The sequence below is a fragment of the Canis lupus genome, chromosome 27 (assembly GCF_011100685.1).
Source record: "Canis lupus familiaris isolate Mischka breed German Shepherd chromosome 27, alternate assembly UU_Cfam_GSD_1.0, whole genome shotgun sequence".
Taxonomy (NCBI): domain Eukaryota; kingdom Metazoa; phylum Chordata; class Mammalia; order Carnivora; family Canidae; genus Canis; species Canis lupus.
In genome coordinates, this window is record NC_049248.1 from 43,517,242 (window position 1) to 43,532,411 (window position 15,170).

Below are 15,170 nucleotides of genomic sequence, written 5' to 3' on the forward strand. Positions count from 1 at the left end.
GTACACAGAATCCTACCAGACACCCAGGCTGGTGGCTTCGGCAACGATCCAACTGGGAAAGGAAGCCCGCGGGGCAAGCTGCCCCCAGCAGAACCCACCTGCCCCAGGAGGTTGTAGGAGGTGGGGCTGAGCTTGGGTTGGAGGGTCCAGGTGCATGTCTCGGAGGACATGCTGAGTACCCAGAGTGCCCCACCTGTGGAGGCCAGACTGGCACCCAAGCAGGTTCTGAAACTCACCAAGAGTACCCCAGAATCCTCCCTTCCTCTCCGCTTCACAACCCCCAGGACCACAGCCCGGCACAAAGGACAAATGTGTCACAGCTCACTCTGCTAGGGCGGCCCTGGCTTCAGAACCAGAAAAGCAGGATAAAGGGAGCCACAGCCGCTCCCCCAGGAGAGCTGAAACTGCTTGCTGAAGGGACCATCCCCGGATAGCGGAGGTCGAAGGAACTGGTTGGGTGTTTCCTTACTGATGGGGGATCTGAGGCCTGGAGAAGTGATATCCCTTGGGGTCACACAACAAAACTGGATCTAGAAGCCGCTGTCCTCTTTCCACTCCACTTATTCTGCTCCCCAAGGCTCAGAGGCAAGAGCTAAAAGAGAAGCCAATGTCCACAGGAACTAAGTGATCTCAACCAGCAGGACTAGTGCCCAGGAGGCAAGCCTGGCATGGGCAGGGCGTCGTGGCTGGGTGTCACTGGGGCCCATTCTCCACCAGGCTCCAGGGTGGGGGTGGATGACAGGAGTGAGGCTGGAGGACAGAGCTGATAATGTGCTCCCCTGGAGCAAGGGCCCGGTTCTCGCTCATCCCCCAGGACCCTCCAGTGCTGGCAGGAAGGACAAGGTTAGACCTCTCAGGAAGGCCGTCCCAATAAGAGAGTAGGACGGGCCCAGCATGGTGAGAAGGCCTTGGCGCGCCTCCAAGAGGGAAGGCTCTGCGTCTTGGAGGTGCTGAGTTATGTCTGATGGGCAAACTAGCTTGGGTCCCATGAAGGGGGTTAGTTATCAGTGGGGGTGCGGCTGGCCTCTTCACCCCTCTGCCCCCCCATCCTGCGCCAGTGCTCAGGCAATGAAGTGTGGCTCCCCTCCCGAGCTCATTAAAGTCGTGTTAATACATCATCCAGCCTCCCAGGCTGACAAATACTCAATCCTAGCAAATGGCCCTTCATCATGTCTCTCCCTCTGCCCGCCTGGGCAGGGCGCTGGGGGTCTGTCCTGAGGACTCACTGCTCACCCCTCTCCCGGCTGTCCCTAGTCAAGGGGTCTGTGCCTGAGAGCCCCGCTGCTGCAGACAGGACTCAGGCTGGCCCTGCGATCAGCTCAGGGCCGGGTCAAGTGCCCCGTGGTGGATTGGATAATAACAGTGGTGATGACGGCTTCTGCAGAGGCCCCTCCATCTTTCCTAATCCTCTTGCTTGTATCACATCCAGGGTGGAGAATCCCACCCCCGACCCCGCTCCCAGGGAAGGCAGGTGCTACCTTTGGGGTGTGGGGGTGCTGGGTGTGGAAGTGTGTGCATGGGGGGTGGGTGAGTGTGTGATCATCCTGGTCCGAAGCCTTGCAACAAGGCCTTTCTGAAAACATGAACAAAACTCACGCAGCTGGCCCGAGAGAACCGGCATTAAGAGTTTCAAAGAGAGAGGAGAGTGAGGGAAGAAAGATGTGGAGGACGGGAGGGAGGGAGGGAGGGAGGGAGGAGCAGGTGGGGTGAGGAGGAAGGAAAGAAAAGGGCCCCGGGGAAGGATGGGGGTGGGAGGGAGGAAGGAGGAAGAAGAGAGGAAGAGGAAAGGGCGGGGAGAGCTCTCTTTGTGGTCCTCGGGATGGCGGCTCTGGAGTCATTAAGAAGCAGGAAAGGAAGGAAATGCGTCCTGGGGCTGAGGGATTGGGGTGCGCCCAGACACCACACCCCGCTCTCCTGCGCTGCCCACTCCCCGGGGCTCAGGCTGCTCCCCCCACTAATGGGGGCCCTCGCTCTTCTCTTGCTGGCTCTTTGGCCCCTAAGGCCCAGCTCCCAGTGCCTCCCAACCCTGCTCAAGCCCCTCACTCTCTCACGGTTTGTGTGCTTGTCCCGTCTTTGCTGCCCCTGAGCTACAGGCTGTCCTGGTCCAACCCGCCACCCAGCCAGCAGCTCTGTGGGGTTTTTTTTCTTTCTTTAGAAATCTCTACCCCCAATGTGGGGCTCGAACTCATGACCCCGAGATCAAGAGTGGCACGCTCTACCGACTGAGCCAGCCAGGCGCCCCAAGCCAGCGGCTCTTAAGGGCCTCCATGAGAACGAGAAAAAGTGTCCTTCTTCGGGGCAGACACAGACCACACAGGACTTGGGAAGAGGGGCTGGGGCTGGCCATCAGTCCCCTCATCCCCCTTAGGGGCCCAACTCCTGGGGACTCTGGTGCCCACTTCTAAATCCTCACCACACACCTGGTTCTATCACTCTGTGAGCAGAAGCACACCCCTCTCCCACCCCCTAAAGTGCAGCACGGCCTTCGGGCCAGCACCCCAAAATGAACGGTCATCTCCCTCATGTACCTTTATAATACAGCCCCACAGACCCTCTCATTAAGCACCCTCACCAATTTAATACCTGAGCTTCTCTCCCTGGAGCATCCCCCCCCCCCAATTCTGTCTGGGAGCTCCTATTCATCCTTCAGAACCCAACTCAGATAGGCCTCCTTCTGTAAAGCTTCCCTACCCATCCCCCATCCGCAGCAGAGCTGATAGCTCCTACCCCAGGGCTCTCCTAATCCTTTTTCCTCCTTTCCAGGTGTTAGAGCCCAATGCCCCCGCTTCCTAGAGGAGCCCTCCCCCTCCTGTACCCTGTCTAAAGGCAAGAGACTACACCTAAGCCTGACAGCCTCACTGGCTCACATGCCAGCTCCTCTGGAACCCCACGGGGCTTCTCCTGTCCCTAAAGCTTACAAACCCAGGGCAGAATGGGGAAGTGCAAATCCAAGTGGCTCAGAGGTCTCCCCACCCCCCACTCCGCCCTCCCTGGGGCTGGGCCTGACAGGAGACTCCCTGCACATCTGGTTGTACTTAAATCATGCAGCGCCCAACTGCCCAGGCCCGTCCCCTGCCTTTCTCCCTGGACCCTGGACCCCTCCCCTTGCTAAACCAGCCTCCCAGTTCTCTCCTCTAGGATGCCTTCCCTGATTGGCCTGCCACCCACCCTTGAGCCCTCCACCTCTCTGGGGTCTGGGGTCTGGGGTCTGGGACGGTGTGTGCTTAGCTGGCTCCGTGTGTGGAACCCCATCCTAGCCCAGCACTGGCCCTGGATGGAAGCCTGCCCCCCAGGCAGGGCGGAGAGCTGACCAAGGGCCACTCCTCTGTGCCCTGGGCCTTGGGTGTGTGTGTGTGTGTGTGTGTGTGTGTGTGTGTGTGGCGGGGAGTGGGAGTGTTCCTGCCTTTTCAGAGTTTTGGTTCAGATCCAGACACAGAGCCGTTCCCACGACAACTCTTGCTGTCGCCTATTGTCCAAAAGGCCCTGCTGATGTTAAAGAACAAAAGGGAAATAAATAGAGAGAACACAAGTAGAAAAAGACTCAGGTGGCAAAGAACAGGTGTGCGGGTGACCTGCTTCGCCAGGGCCCCGGGTTTCCTGTCTGTTCCTTCTCAACAGCACGTGCCCATAGCCCATCTGCTAAGTTCTGGGAATAGAGATTGAATAGCACCCCAGTGCCCCCTACATGGCCTGACCTGCGCGGAGGACAGGGCCGAACAGACGCAGGACTCCCCGGACAGGAGTGGGGGGCGGTGGGGCCACGTGATTGGAGAGCAGAGACTTGGGTTTGAATCCCAGCTCCCCACTTCCCTGCGGCTGCCCTTGGGGGGCCGCTCCTAACCTTCCCTCCGGAGCCGGCCCCTCGCCTGTAAAAGCGGGATGCTGTGACCCGAGAGGTTGTGGTGGGACTCAGAGAAGATGCGTGGGGGAGCGCCCGGGCAGGGCCAAGGGAGCAGGGCTGTGGTCACGAGGGTCACCGGGGCTGTCTGGTGCTCGGGCTCAGGCTGAGGCCTCAACAGCCGCCTCTGCCTCCCCAGAGGGCAGGAGCCGAGCTAGAGAAACTTCTCTGGTGGGCAGGCAGTCATGGTACACACTCACACTCACACTCATACTCGCGCACGCACGCACACACACACACACTTCTGCTACCCAAATAAAACACCTTTTTACAAAAATCGGAACATATGGATAAGCACAACATTTTTTTTAATCAAATACCCTTAAGGGGCACCTGGGTGGCTCAGTGGTTGAGCGTCTGCCTTGGGCTCAGGGCGTGACCCCGGGGTCCTGGGATCAAGTCCCGCGTCGGGCTCCCTGCGTGGAGCCTGCTTCTCCCTCTGCCTGTGTCTCTGCATCTCTCTCTGTCTCTCAGGAATAAATAAATAAAATCATGAATACATACACAAAAATACATACATAAAATACCTGAATCCTAGAACCCAGAGATAACCACTGGCAAGCCTCTGGAGTAGTCCAAATAATATTCTAGAGATCAGTATATATATAGAGAGATCTCTCCACTATTTTGTTATCTACTTTTTTTAATAGACAAACATTTTGAATATCTGTTCCTGACTATAAATACATATATATCCCACATAACTTTTTAAAAATATATTTTTTTAAGATTTTATTTCTTAGGGACGCCTGAGTAGCTTAGTGGTTGAGTGTCTGCCTTCGGCTCAGGTCATGATCCCGGGGTCTTGGGATCAAGTCCCACATTGGGCTCCCTGCATGGAGCCTGCTTCTCCCTCTGCCTGTGTCCCGGCCTCTCTCTGTCTCTCATGAATAAATAAATAAATCTTTTTTTAAAGAATATTTTCAAAAAATAAAGATTTTATTTTTTATTTATTTGAGAGAGAGAGCGAGCGAGCACACACAAACAGGAGGAGGAGCAGAGGGAGAGGGATAAGCAGGTTCCTCGATGAGCAGGGATCCCCTTGCGGGGCTTGATCCCAGTGTCCTGGGATCATGACCTGAGCCAAAGGCAGACACTTAACCAACTGACCCACCCAGCACCCCTTGAAGTAATCCCTTTGCCCAATGTGGAGCTCAAACTCACAACCCCAAGACATCCATTCCACCAATTGAGCCAGCCAGGTGCCCCTATACCATAAAATTTTTAATGGCAGCTTAATATTCCATCATGTGAACATGCAAGAATTGATTTAACAAGTTTCTTTTGTTTTCAGATTGTTTTTCATCAATAAAAGCCAAATGAACAGGCCTGTAGCACCCACCATTGTGCACGTCTGATTAGGATAAATTCCTACTAATGGGAAGCTGGGAATGCGTATGTTTAACTTTGAGGAGCCCCTAGCCCAGGCCTCTGGGTGGTGCTCTCACACCTCCTCCAGGCAGCCCTCCCAGACTGGCCCTTCAGTGCATCTCACAAGGCCCGTGCCTTTCCGGGCAGCTTCATTCCTCAGTGACCCGGACTGGAAGCCCTGAAAAATGCTCGGAAGGCCTGGCTGGTGACGGCCCGGAGGGGCCCCGGGCGGAGAGCACAAAGCAGGCTTGTCTGCGGCCCAGAAGGGGGCCCGCCCCTCGGGGCTGCGGGACGTACATTCCTTCCCCGGACAATGGCTGCCTCGGGAATCCCGAGAATGAAGAAGGCCGGTGGTTTGCCCAACGCCTCCTCCAGCCTCCCCTCCCCAACGAGTTGTACCGGTGCCCAGGAAAAGAAGGGGCGCTTTGCATGGGGGCGGGGCCGGGCGGGGCCTCTGGGCCTGCAGGGGGGCTTCCCCCTCCCCCTCCCCCTCCCCCAGCTCCCTGCGGATCCTGGGCACGTCCCGCTCTCCCTGCAGCCCCTGCTTCCTCCACTGTGAAGTCAGGGGCTTGGGCTTCGCTGGTGGCCCGCCGCCCCCCACATCCATAAGGCCTGGCTAAGGGGAGCACTGGCTTTGGAGCAGCACTGCCTGAGTTCAGATCCCGGTGAACCGAACACCAGGGCCTCGGCCTTTCCTGTCTGTGACCAGGGCCCACAGGGGTGACTGAGGAAGGAGGGGAAGAGGCTCCTGACACCAGCGGCTGGGCTGCCCAAGTGCAGGGATCACGATTCAGGCTCAATTCTACCACCAGCTGGATCCCCAGGCCAGTCTAGATCCCACGTCCAGGCTAGATTTGGGCCTCGGGACATTTGCCCAGCAATCGGCCACACCTCTGGAAGGTGAGGTTGTCCCAAGGAAGTAGCCCTCTGGCATTTTTCCATGTCCCCACCACCACCACCGTTTTTTGTTTTTTTTTTTTTAAGATTTTATTTATTTATTCATGAGAGACACAGAGAGAGGCAGAGACACAGGCAGAGGGAGAAGCAGGCTCCATGCAGGGAGCCCAACGTGGAATTCGATCCCGACACCCCGGGGTCACGCCCCAAGCTCAAGGTGGACACTGAACTCCCGAGCCACCCAGGTGCCCCTCCGTGTCCCCTTATATGAGCCCTAAAACTGTAAAACTGTAAAGGCTTTGAGGGGCAGACAGAATTTAAAATATAAGAGAACTCCTGTATCAGATCATATTTCTCCATTTTCATTTGGGAAATGCGGACATTTCCGATGTAGCCAGCAGCTGCCAGGTGCCACAGTCACGTTGGATTCCAGGCCCTTAATAACCCATTCGAGGTTCAGGACTAACACACTTAAACAGTAAACAACAGGCGTGTCCTGTACACACTTGTAAGCAGTTTGCCACCAACCCTGCTCGGCCTCCACCCACTGTCCTCAACCCCAGTCCTATACTCCATCCAGTTCAGATCCTCTGCTGCGAGTACCGGAAAACCCCCCTCACGACGGCTCATACAATAAGGTAAATGCATGAGCGGATCCCATCCCGTTTAGACACCACTGATGCTAACAAGCACTGTTGCTTTATGGACCGTTTGGAAGGAAAAACACGGCCGACTGAACTAACACAAGGATTTCTTATCACTTTGGAAATTTTTTTTTATCACTTTGGAATTTTATATTTATGTAGGAAGCTCTTTTAGACTTCCACGAAACTATATATAGATTTTTAAAGATTTTATTTATTTATTTACTTACTTATTTATTTACTTATTTATTTATTTGAGAAAGTGAGCAAGAGAGAGAACCCGAGTCGGGGGTATGGGGGGGGGGAGCAGAGGAGAAGTCGGCTCGATGGGATCTTGGGACTCCAGGATCATGACCTGAGCCAAAGGCAGATGCTTAACAACTGAACCACCCAGTCGCCCCGGAAGTATGTATCCTATATATATATATGGAGTTTTTTTGCGTAAATCACTCTTGCACATACATAACAAGGAAAACAGGGGTGAAATAAATTGGTTAAGGTTTTCTTTAAATGTCATCACATTCGGAATCTGATTCTTGGAATCACTTTTCATCTTTGAGCTATCCGTGTCTGTGTTTTTCCACATAGATTCATCATCTGGGCCATCGCAAGTATTGGTGATACAGCATTTCTTCAAAACTGCTCTGCTGATTTAATTATCTCTTTGCTGGGTCAAAAAAAATTACCCCAAATCTTAGCAGCCTGAAGTAACAAGCATTTATCATCTTAGAGGGTCTATGGGCCAAGAACCCGAGAGAGCAGTTTAGCGGCAGGTTCTGGCTGGGTCTCTCCTGAGTGAGCACCCAAGCTGTTGGGGGGGGGGGGCAGGTTGCAATCACTGGAGGCTGGAGCGTCTACCTCCAAGCTCACTCACCTGACTATTGGCAGACCTGAGCTCCCACCTGAGCTTTGGCTGGATACCTCAGTTCTTCACCACGTAGGCCTCCCCACAGGCTGCCTGACTTCGCCACAGGGCAGCTGGCCTCCCTCACAACAAAGGATCCACGTGAGAGCACAATCAAGCATTCAAGACAGAAGTCACGGTCTTTAACAACCTAGTATCAGAGGAGACGTAGCATGATTCCTGCCCTGTGCTACTGGTCCTAAAGATCCACCCAGAACAACGCGAGGAGAGGCTAGACAAGAGTGTGGCCTGCAGGAGGGGAGGACCCTTGGGGGCCGTTTTGCAACTTGACTCCCACACATACTATCACCCCCTGGGATCTCCTTCCCAGCCCATCCATTCTGGAAGTATTTATTGCTGGCCAATGATCTTGTCAGGCAGCCAATAAGAGTTCCTAGGTCATCACTCAGTACTCAAGAGGCCTTGCATGGTTCATGGACTGAAACATCATAGGGTGGTCATTGTCCCCTCAGGACACCGAGAAAGTCACCACAGTTTGCACATGTGCTGGAAGGGTTGCCAAGCACAACTGCTGTCTGGCCGAAAGCAGGTTGCAGGGCTATTGATTGTAAGACGCATAAATGGTTTCAGAAATGTTAAAACGTGGCCAAGTGTGCGCTTTAGAATTGATCAAATACGATATTTTACATAACAGTGGGAAATGGCGGCTGCAGAGTTGATTCATCCAGAGACCCGACACCTTCTTCGGGGAGCCAGGTCCTTTCCGTGTGCACACGCGACACCTTCAGCATGTGTGCTGTGTCCCCGGACGGGTCGCCTCAAACCGCAAAGTGGCCGATTACAGCTCCTCCGATCATCCCACCCAACTATTACCCTTGGGTGTCTCTTTTTAAGAGCAAAGAAACTTTTCTGAGAGACATCCAGAAGATCTCCCCTCTCGTCTCGTTGACCTGAAATTGTTACTGCCCGTGTTTGGTCAGGAGTAGGTTCAGTTGCAGATCTCAGCGCAACTCAGAGTGATTTAAACAGGACCGAAGGTGGGCGCCTGGGTGGCTCAGTAGGTTAAGCATTTGGCTCTTGATTTCAGCTCAGGTCCTGGTCTCAGGATGGTGAGCTCGAGCCCCTCATTGGGCTCCATGCTCAGCAGGGAGTCTAAGAGTCTTTCTCTCCCACCCCTGTTCTCTCTCTCTTAAATAAATGAATAAATCTTTAAAAAAATAAACAAGGTTGACATTTATTCTTTCTCATAAAAGAAGTCTGAAGATAGGCAGTGCTATTGTGCTAGCGCCACAGTTTCAGCGTCCCCAGGAACTCAGGTGCCACCCATCTCGTGTGATTCCATGCTCAGATTTGCCCCGTGTTCCCAAAGGGCTGCTGGCGTGCCAGCCGTATCGTAGATCCGTATCGTAGATCAGAAGGGGCAAAAGCAGAAGAACGGAAGGTCGTTCCTCAGCAGTGTCACCTCCTTTAGGCAACCGTCTCAGATGTCCCACAGGACATTTCTACTTACATCTTATTGGTCCGAAGTTGGTCACATGGCCGCATCGAGCTGCAAGAAAAGCTAGAAATATTTTTTTCAGCTGGGCACTTTGTCCTCCTAAATAAGATTTGTTATTTTTCGTTACTAAGGAAGTGACAAATTTGTTAAGGAATAAGTAAGGAATTTGTATCTTTGTTACTAAGGAAGAAGAAAGGAGGATGCATGGTAGGTGGCCACCATTCAAGTCCTCCATGTCTTCATGGACTTCAAACCAACCTCTGGTCAGGGGGACAGGATTACTAGGGTGGAAGTACATTGATGTAGGATTTACTCCCAGGGTGGGCATGGGGTTATATTCCTTGAGAGGTGGATCCCTGAACAAAACCCAAATTCTGGGATCCCTGGGTGGTGCAGTGGTTTAGCGCCTGTCTTTGGCCCAGGGCACGATCCTGGAGACCCGGGATCGAATCCCACATCGGGCTCCCGGTGCATGGAGCCTGCTTCTCCCTCTGCCTATGTCTCTGCCTCTCTCTCTCTCTCTCTGTGACTGTCATAAAAAAATAAAAAAAAAAAAATTCCGTTAACAAGAAAGAAGCAGGTAGAAGCTATCAGTATTAGCTATTCACCAAGAACTATTGCCCTCCTTTCTCGCTAACAGAATCTTGATTTTGCCCAGGGACCAGACTGTTCCGTTCTTCGGGGGGGGGGGGGGGCTGAGCCCCTCCCCAGCCTCAGGGGCCAACCTTGATTAGTCTTAGACACCTGTGGGAATTCCACTCTTTCTGCCAGAGTTTGGTTTAAGGACGGACACGTAACATGATTTTGGCCTCTGGCATGTGAGGGTATTTTCGTGGGGAGACTTCCGGAAAGATTTTTCAGAGGCTGAAGGAGAAAAACGGGTTTTCTTGGCCCTGGAATGTCGTTGTCTGCATGTGATGTCTGGAACTGCAGCAACCATCTTGTGACTTTAAGAGAAGTCAAGGTACGAGGACAAAAACCAACAGGAGGATGGCACAGGAAAGCGAAAGCAATTCCGTGGGGTACGCACAGCACAGAATCCCACTTCAGCAACAACAATCAACTATTGATACAGACGACAAAATGGGTGAATTTCAAAAGCATTGTCCGAAGCAAAGGGGCCAGAAGACACAAAAGCAGTACCTACCATATGATTCCATGCTCAGGAAAGTCTAAACATGCAAAACTCACCTGTGGAGGTAGAAATCAGCGCCGTGGTTACCTGCGGCAGGTGGTGAGGGAGGGGCTGACCACGTACAGATGGTGGAGAACTTCCTGGCACAATGCCAGCGTTCTCTACCTTGATTGGAATGACAGCTACTGGGTGTCCCTTCATCAAAACTCACCAAGCTGGGGCACCTGGGTGGCTCAGCGGTTGGGCGTCTGCCTTTGGCTCAGGCCATGATCCTGGGGTCTCGGGATCGAGTCCCGCATCAGGCTCCTGGCTTGGAGCCTGCTTCTCCCTCTGCCTGTGTCTCTGCCTCTCTCTCATGAATAAATAAATAAAATCTTAAAAAACAAAACCCAAAACTCATCAAGCTCAACTTCTAAAACGTGTGCTTTCTACCACACGTGAACTATATTTCAATAAAATTAATAAAAGAAAGCAAGAAAGGAAGAAGAAACCAACAGGAAGGAAGGAAGGAACCTAGATCTTTGATAACAGTGTTGAGTCACTGAATTAATCGACAGCCTCACCTTGGGACTTCTTGTTTGGCAACGTAATAAACAATCGTCCTTACTGTTTAGGGCATTTTATAGTTGGGTCTTCTGTAACTTGAAGCTCAGGCCCGCTTGTTAAAAGAAGGGAAAGGCACTCAGAGGTCAGGGCACAGATTCAGGCCTGGAAAGTGTGGGCTTCAAGGAACAGCTGAAAAGAGCAAGAGACCTTGATCCAGTGGAGCGTGCTCCCGGCCCCACAGTCAGAGGGAGCCCAGCGGCGGGCCAAGGGTTTCTCCCCACCTCTCCTTGATCTTCCCCACCCCATTTGCAAAATGGGGACCCTTGCCACCAAAGGGCCTACTCTCTGGTGAGGATTCGTTAAGAGAACCTTCAGGAAAGCTCTTGGCACAGTGCCCGGCCTACAGCAAGGGCCTCGGCGAGGCTCCCGTCTTATCTCACCTGGCCTGCGCCGCGCAGGGGTCAGAGGAGACGAGGGAGCAGAATTCAGAAACCTTTAGGAACCAGATCTTGAGACTGTAAATGATTGATGACACCAAGGACTCGGGCCTGGGTGACAATGTAGATGGGATTGCTTCTCAAGCTTCTGGCGGAGATTACGAGCAGAATCAGTTCTTAACGCCAGGAAGATGCTGGCAAAGGCAGATAAGGCACGTGGGGGGAGGGGGGACTTGGAGAGCGAAATGAAGGGTGTAAGTTGAGTCTGAGGTGGAGTGGCGGGCCCGAACAAGGTGCCACCAGCTAGCTGAGTGATCATGGGCAAGTTACTGCCTCGCTCCGAGCCTCAGTGTCCCCATCTGTGAAACGGGAAGTCTGAGAACACGTACCCCATTAGGTTGCTCTAAAGATGAAATGATATAAAGTGCTTAGCGTGGTGCTGGCGCCTAGTAGGTGCTCATTACCTAGTGCTTCTACTTCTCCTCGTCCCCTGGCGCCCTGCCTCAACTGCCCAGGCAGGCAGCCCGCGGGTCTCCTGCGCTACGGTGCTAACCTCTTAGCCGAAGTGTATGGAGCTCCCAGCGCCTATACTTCACTTTCTCCTGCCCCCAACAGGGCGTTCCCCACCCGCAGGATTTCCTCTCCTTTTCTGTGACCCTGTCCCTCCCTTCCTTCCAGTGTCTACTCTGACCTCCCTCTTCCAGGAAGCCTTCCTTGACTAATGCCTCCCCTTTCCCTGCCAACCTCTCCACTGGCCTCCCTGGAGGGGCCGCCGCCCAGCTGGGAGCTCTATCCAGTTCCCTCCCATGGCCCATCCCTCACTAAAGGCCGGTCCAGCTCAGATAAGGTCTAGCCCCAGGGGGCCGGATGCTTGTCCCCTAAGGGAAGGGTGCCCGCTCTGCACCACACCTCCAGTGGATGAGGGCCCTGAAAGCGGCGGCGCTGGTGAGGAGGCGGCCACCTGCCAGAGTGGCAGCAGACGGGCCAGCTAAATCCTTGACCTACGATTTAAGGGGTCGGGCCTAGTTCAATAGAGCACTCCAGGCTGAATCCCAGCTCATTCACATAGGTCAGGGGGATGAGGGGCAGGGCGGGGAGGGGGGCCCTCTCCTGCAAGAGCCCCTTGGATTCATTCCCAGCCCTCTGAGGCATGAGGCAGCACCCTGAAAACCTGCCAGCCCCATCCGGGTGGGTGCAGAACGCGTCTCCCAGAGGCACAGTGGGGCCGGTGGTTTGCATGGAATCCCCGCGCCCGGGGCACACGGCGAGGGCTCCGGAGGGGGGGGGGGGCGGCTGGATTAACCGCAGAGGCGGAGCCCGATGCTAGGTCCTGGGACCCAGCCGCATCGCCCAGGGTCCCAGGCGGGCCCTAGTCTACTCCCCTCCTCCTCCTTCGGAATTTCCCCGGACCTGGGCTCCCCCAGGATTCGCGGGGAGGCCCTTTGAAGAGCTGGACGGGCCGGCGGACTCCCGCGTGCAGAGCGGGGGGTTTCGCAGCCAGGAACGCCCGGGTCGCGCCCCGAGCGCCCCCGACCCACCCACGAGTCCCCTCGCGGCGCGGCCGCCGCCCACGGTTGCCCCTGGGGGGTGCTATGCAAATGAGATGCAAAACAGGCCGAGGCAGCCGTCGGGATTGGCTGGCGCGGGGACCCGTCCGCCCAATCCGGGGCGCTCGGGGCCCGGGCCCGCCCATAAATCAGCTCCGTCAGCGTTAATGGCTCCTGACTAATTGCCTGGACTCGGGCTCCGGGCTCGGGTCGCCCGCATTAAAATTCAATCAGGCCCAGCGCTGAGCTATTAAATATTCATCGGGAGAGCTTCCCGAAACCGGGCTGGGGGCTGGGGGATGGGGGTGAGGACTACCTGCAGCCCCAGCCTCAGCCTCAGCCCCCTCTTGGCTCCTCCCCAGCACGCCCGCCTCCTGCAGCCGCTGCCTGAGTTCCATTGGGCTGGGCCTGATTTCTCTGCAAGTCCCTCGGCCCCCCCACCCCCCAGAGGCTCAGGGGATGGCGCTGGCCCGCAGGCCTGCGGTGCTAAAGGATGCCCAGGGCCGCTGTAGCCCTCCGCCCTGCATCCCTTCTGCACCTGGTGGCCTCGCCCCAGCGACCTCTTACCACGCCCACCCGGGGCCCCCAATCGGTGCTGGAGCCGGAGAGCTCCAAGGCAGGGATGGCTTCATCCTCAAGAGAGGCCCCTAGGCCTCTGGCTTGGGCTTTGCCAGGGGTTTGCTGGCATTACTCTAGCCAACTACAGCAGGCTAGAGAGAGCTTGGGGCTGGGCAGCATGGGGTCTGTGCTGGAAGGGAGGAGGGGGGCTCTGTGCCGCCCTCCTCTTCTCTCCCCTTCCCCCAGGAATGCAGTCAGTCCAAGCTCCTGGGCCCCTGGCCTGATGCTGAGCAGGCTGCCTGGAAGTTCTCAAGGAGGGTACCCAGGGGGAGGGGGCTGGGCCTGAGGGCCTGGAGGGGGCCACTGGCAAGGCAAGTGTCTGGGACTTAAGCAGGAAGCACCCCCTCCCCATTCATACACAGTATAGTTGCAGGGCCATATGAAGAGAGGGTTTGGCAGGTGTGAAGACAGCCACGGCCCAGAGGCTGGAGTGAACCAGCCAAATAAGGACTGGGACTTTTTGCAGGCCCTCCAGATTGTGCGGAGACATCCTGTAACACAGCTTCATCCCTGGGCCAGGGGGTGTTTGAAGGAGGAGAAGAGAAAATACCAGAAAACGTTAGGAGAGACCTGTTCCCCTCCCGTTTTTTACAAACAGCAAATCTTCAGGAGCAAAGCACCTGCTCTCAGGGCTCTTCCCTGCCCTTTGGACTGCTCCCTGTTCCTCATGCCTGAGGTCCCGCAGGAAATTAACCCTGCAGGGTATGGATATGGGGGAGGCTCAGACGGTCAGAGCCACGCAGCACCCTACAGATGCTGCAGGGGACGGGAAGGACGGAGGCTGAGGGCACCAGGCTTTGCAAAGCCAGAAGCAGCCCGGGGCTCTAGCACCAGTTCAGAGGGTCCTGTTTGGGGAAACACTGGAAGGGACTTCTTGTTCTGCTTATTCTGAGAGGATCAAGCCTTGTAGAATTCTTGTCTGACCCCCCCCCCCACACACACACACACACACTCCCTCAGAGCATAGGTGTTCTCCTAGCAAGAGATGGGGGACCCAGGCCGGCCCCCGGAGCCGGGTACAGGGCAGAATGTGTCTGGCAGCAATTAGGAGGGGAGCTGAGCTGGGAGGCCTCAGACTTCAGCGGGTCAGGAGTGACCTGAGCCAAGTGTCCAATTCCAAAGCCAAACGTCACAGGCAATCCGGGATTCCAGCTCACCCCACGTGTGGTTCCCATTAGGGCTGGCTGGGGTCTTCCTGAAGGCCAGGCGGATTCCTGAGCCCCTCCCCCAGCACGGCCCCTCCCTCTTCAGGCTGTTTGGAATGTCTTACCCAGTCCTTCGGGGTGGCCTGCCACAGCGCAACCTTGGGGATTTTCAGGAGCATCCCACTCCAAATAGGCCTCCCCACCCACTAGATGATGTTTTTGCAATCTCTTAAGGGGGACAAAGGGATAGGAGACTTAAACCCTTAACCCCCCCAGGAAGGGCTAATCCCCGAAGACCCCTACACTGTGTCTGGGAGCCTTCCCTCCTCTCCAGGTCAGCCGCCTTTGTTCAGGCCTCGGCCCCTTTGGTCCAGACACTTGCAACTGTCCCACTTACCAGGCCATTCCTCCATACTGCCCCCGAGTGGGCATCCGAACACCCAAGCCTGCTATTCAGAGCACCTCCCTCTTGACGAAACTTCCAGTGGCTTTCCTGCAACTCTGCAGCAGTTGCACATTCGTGTTTATGTGCGTATTGGACACACACACACACACACACACACACGGTT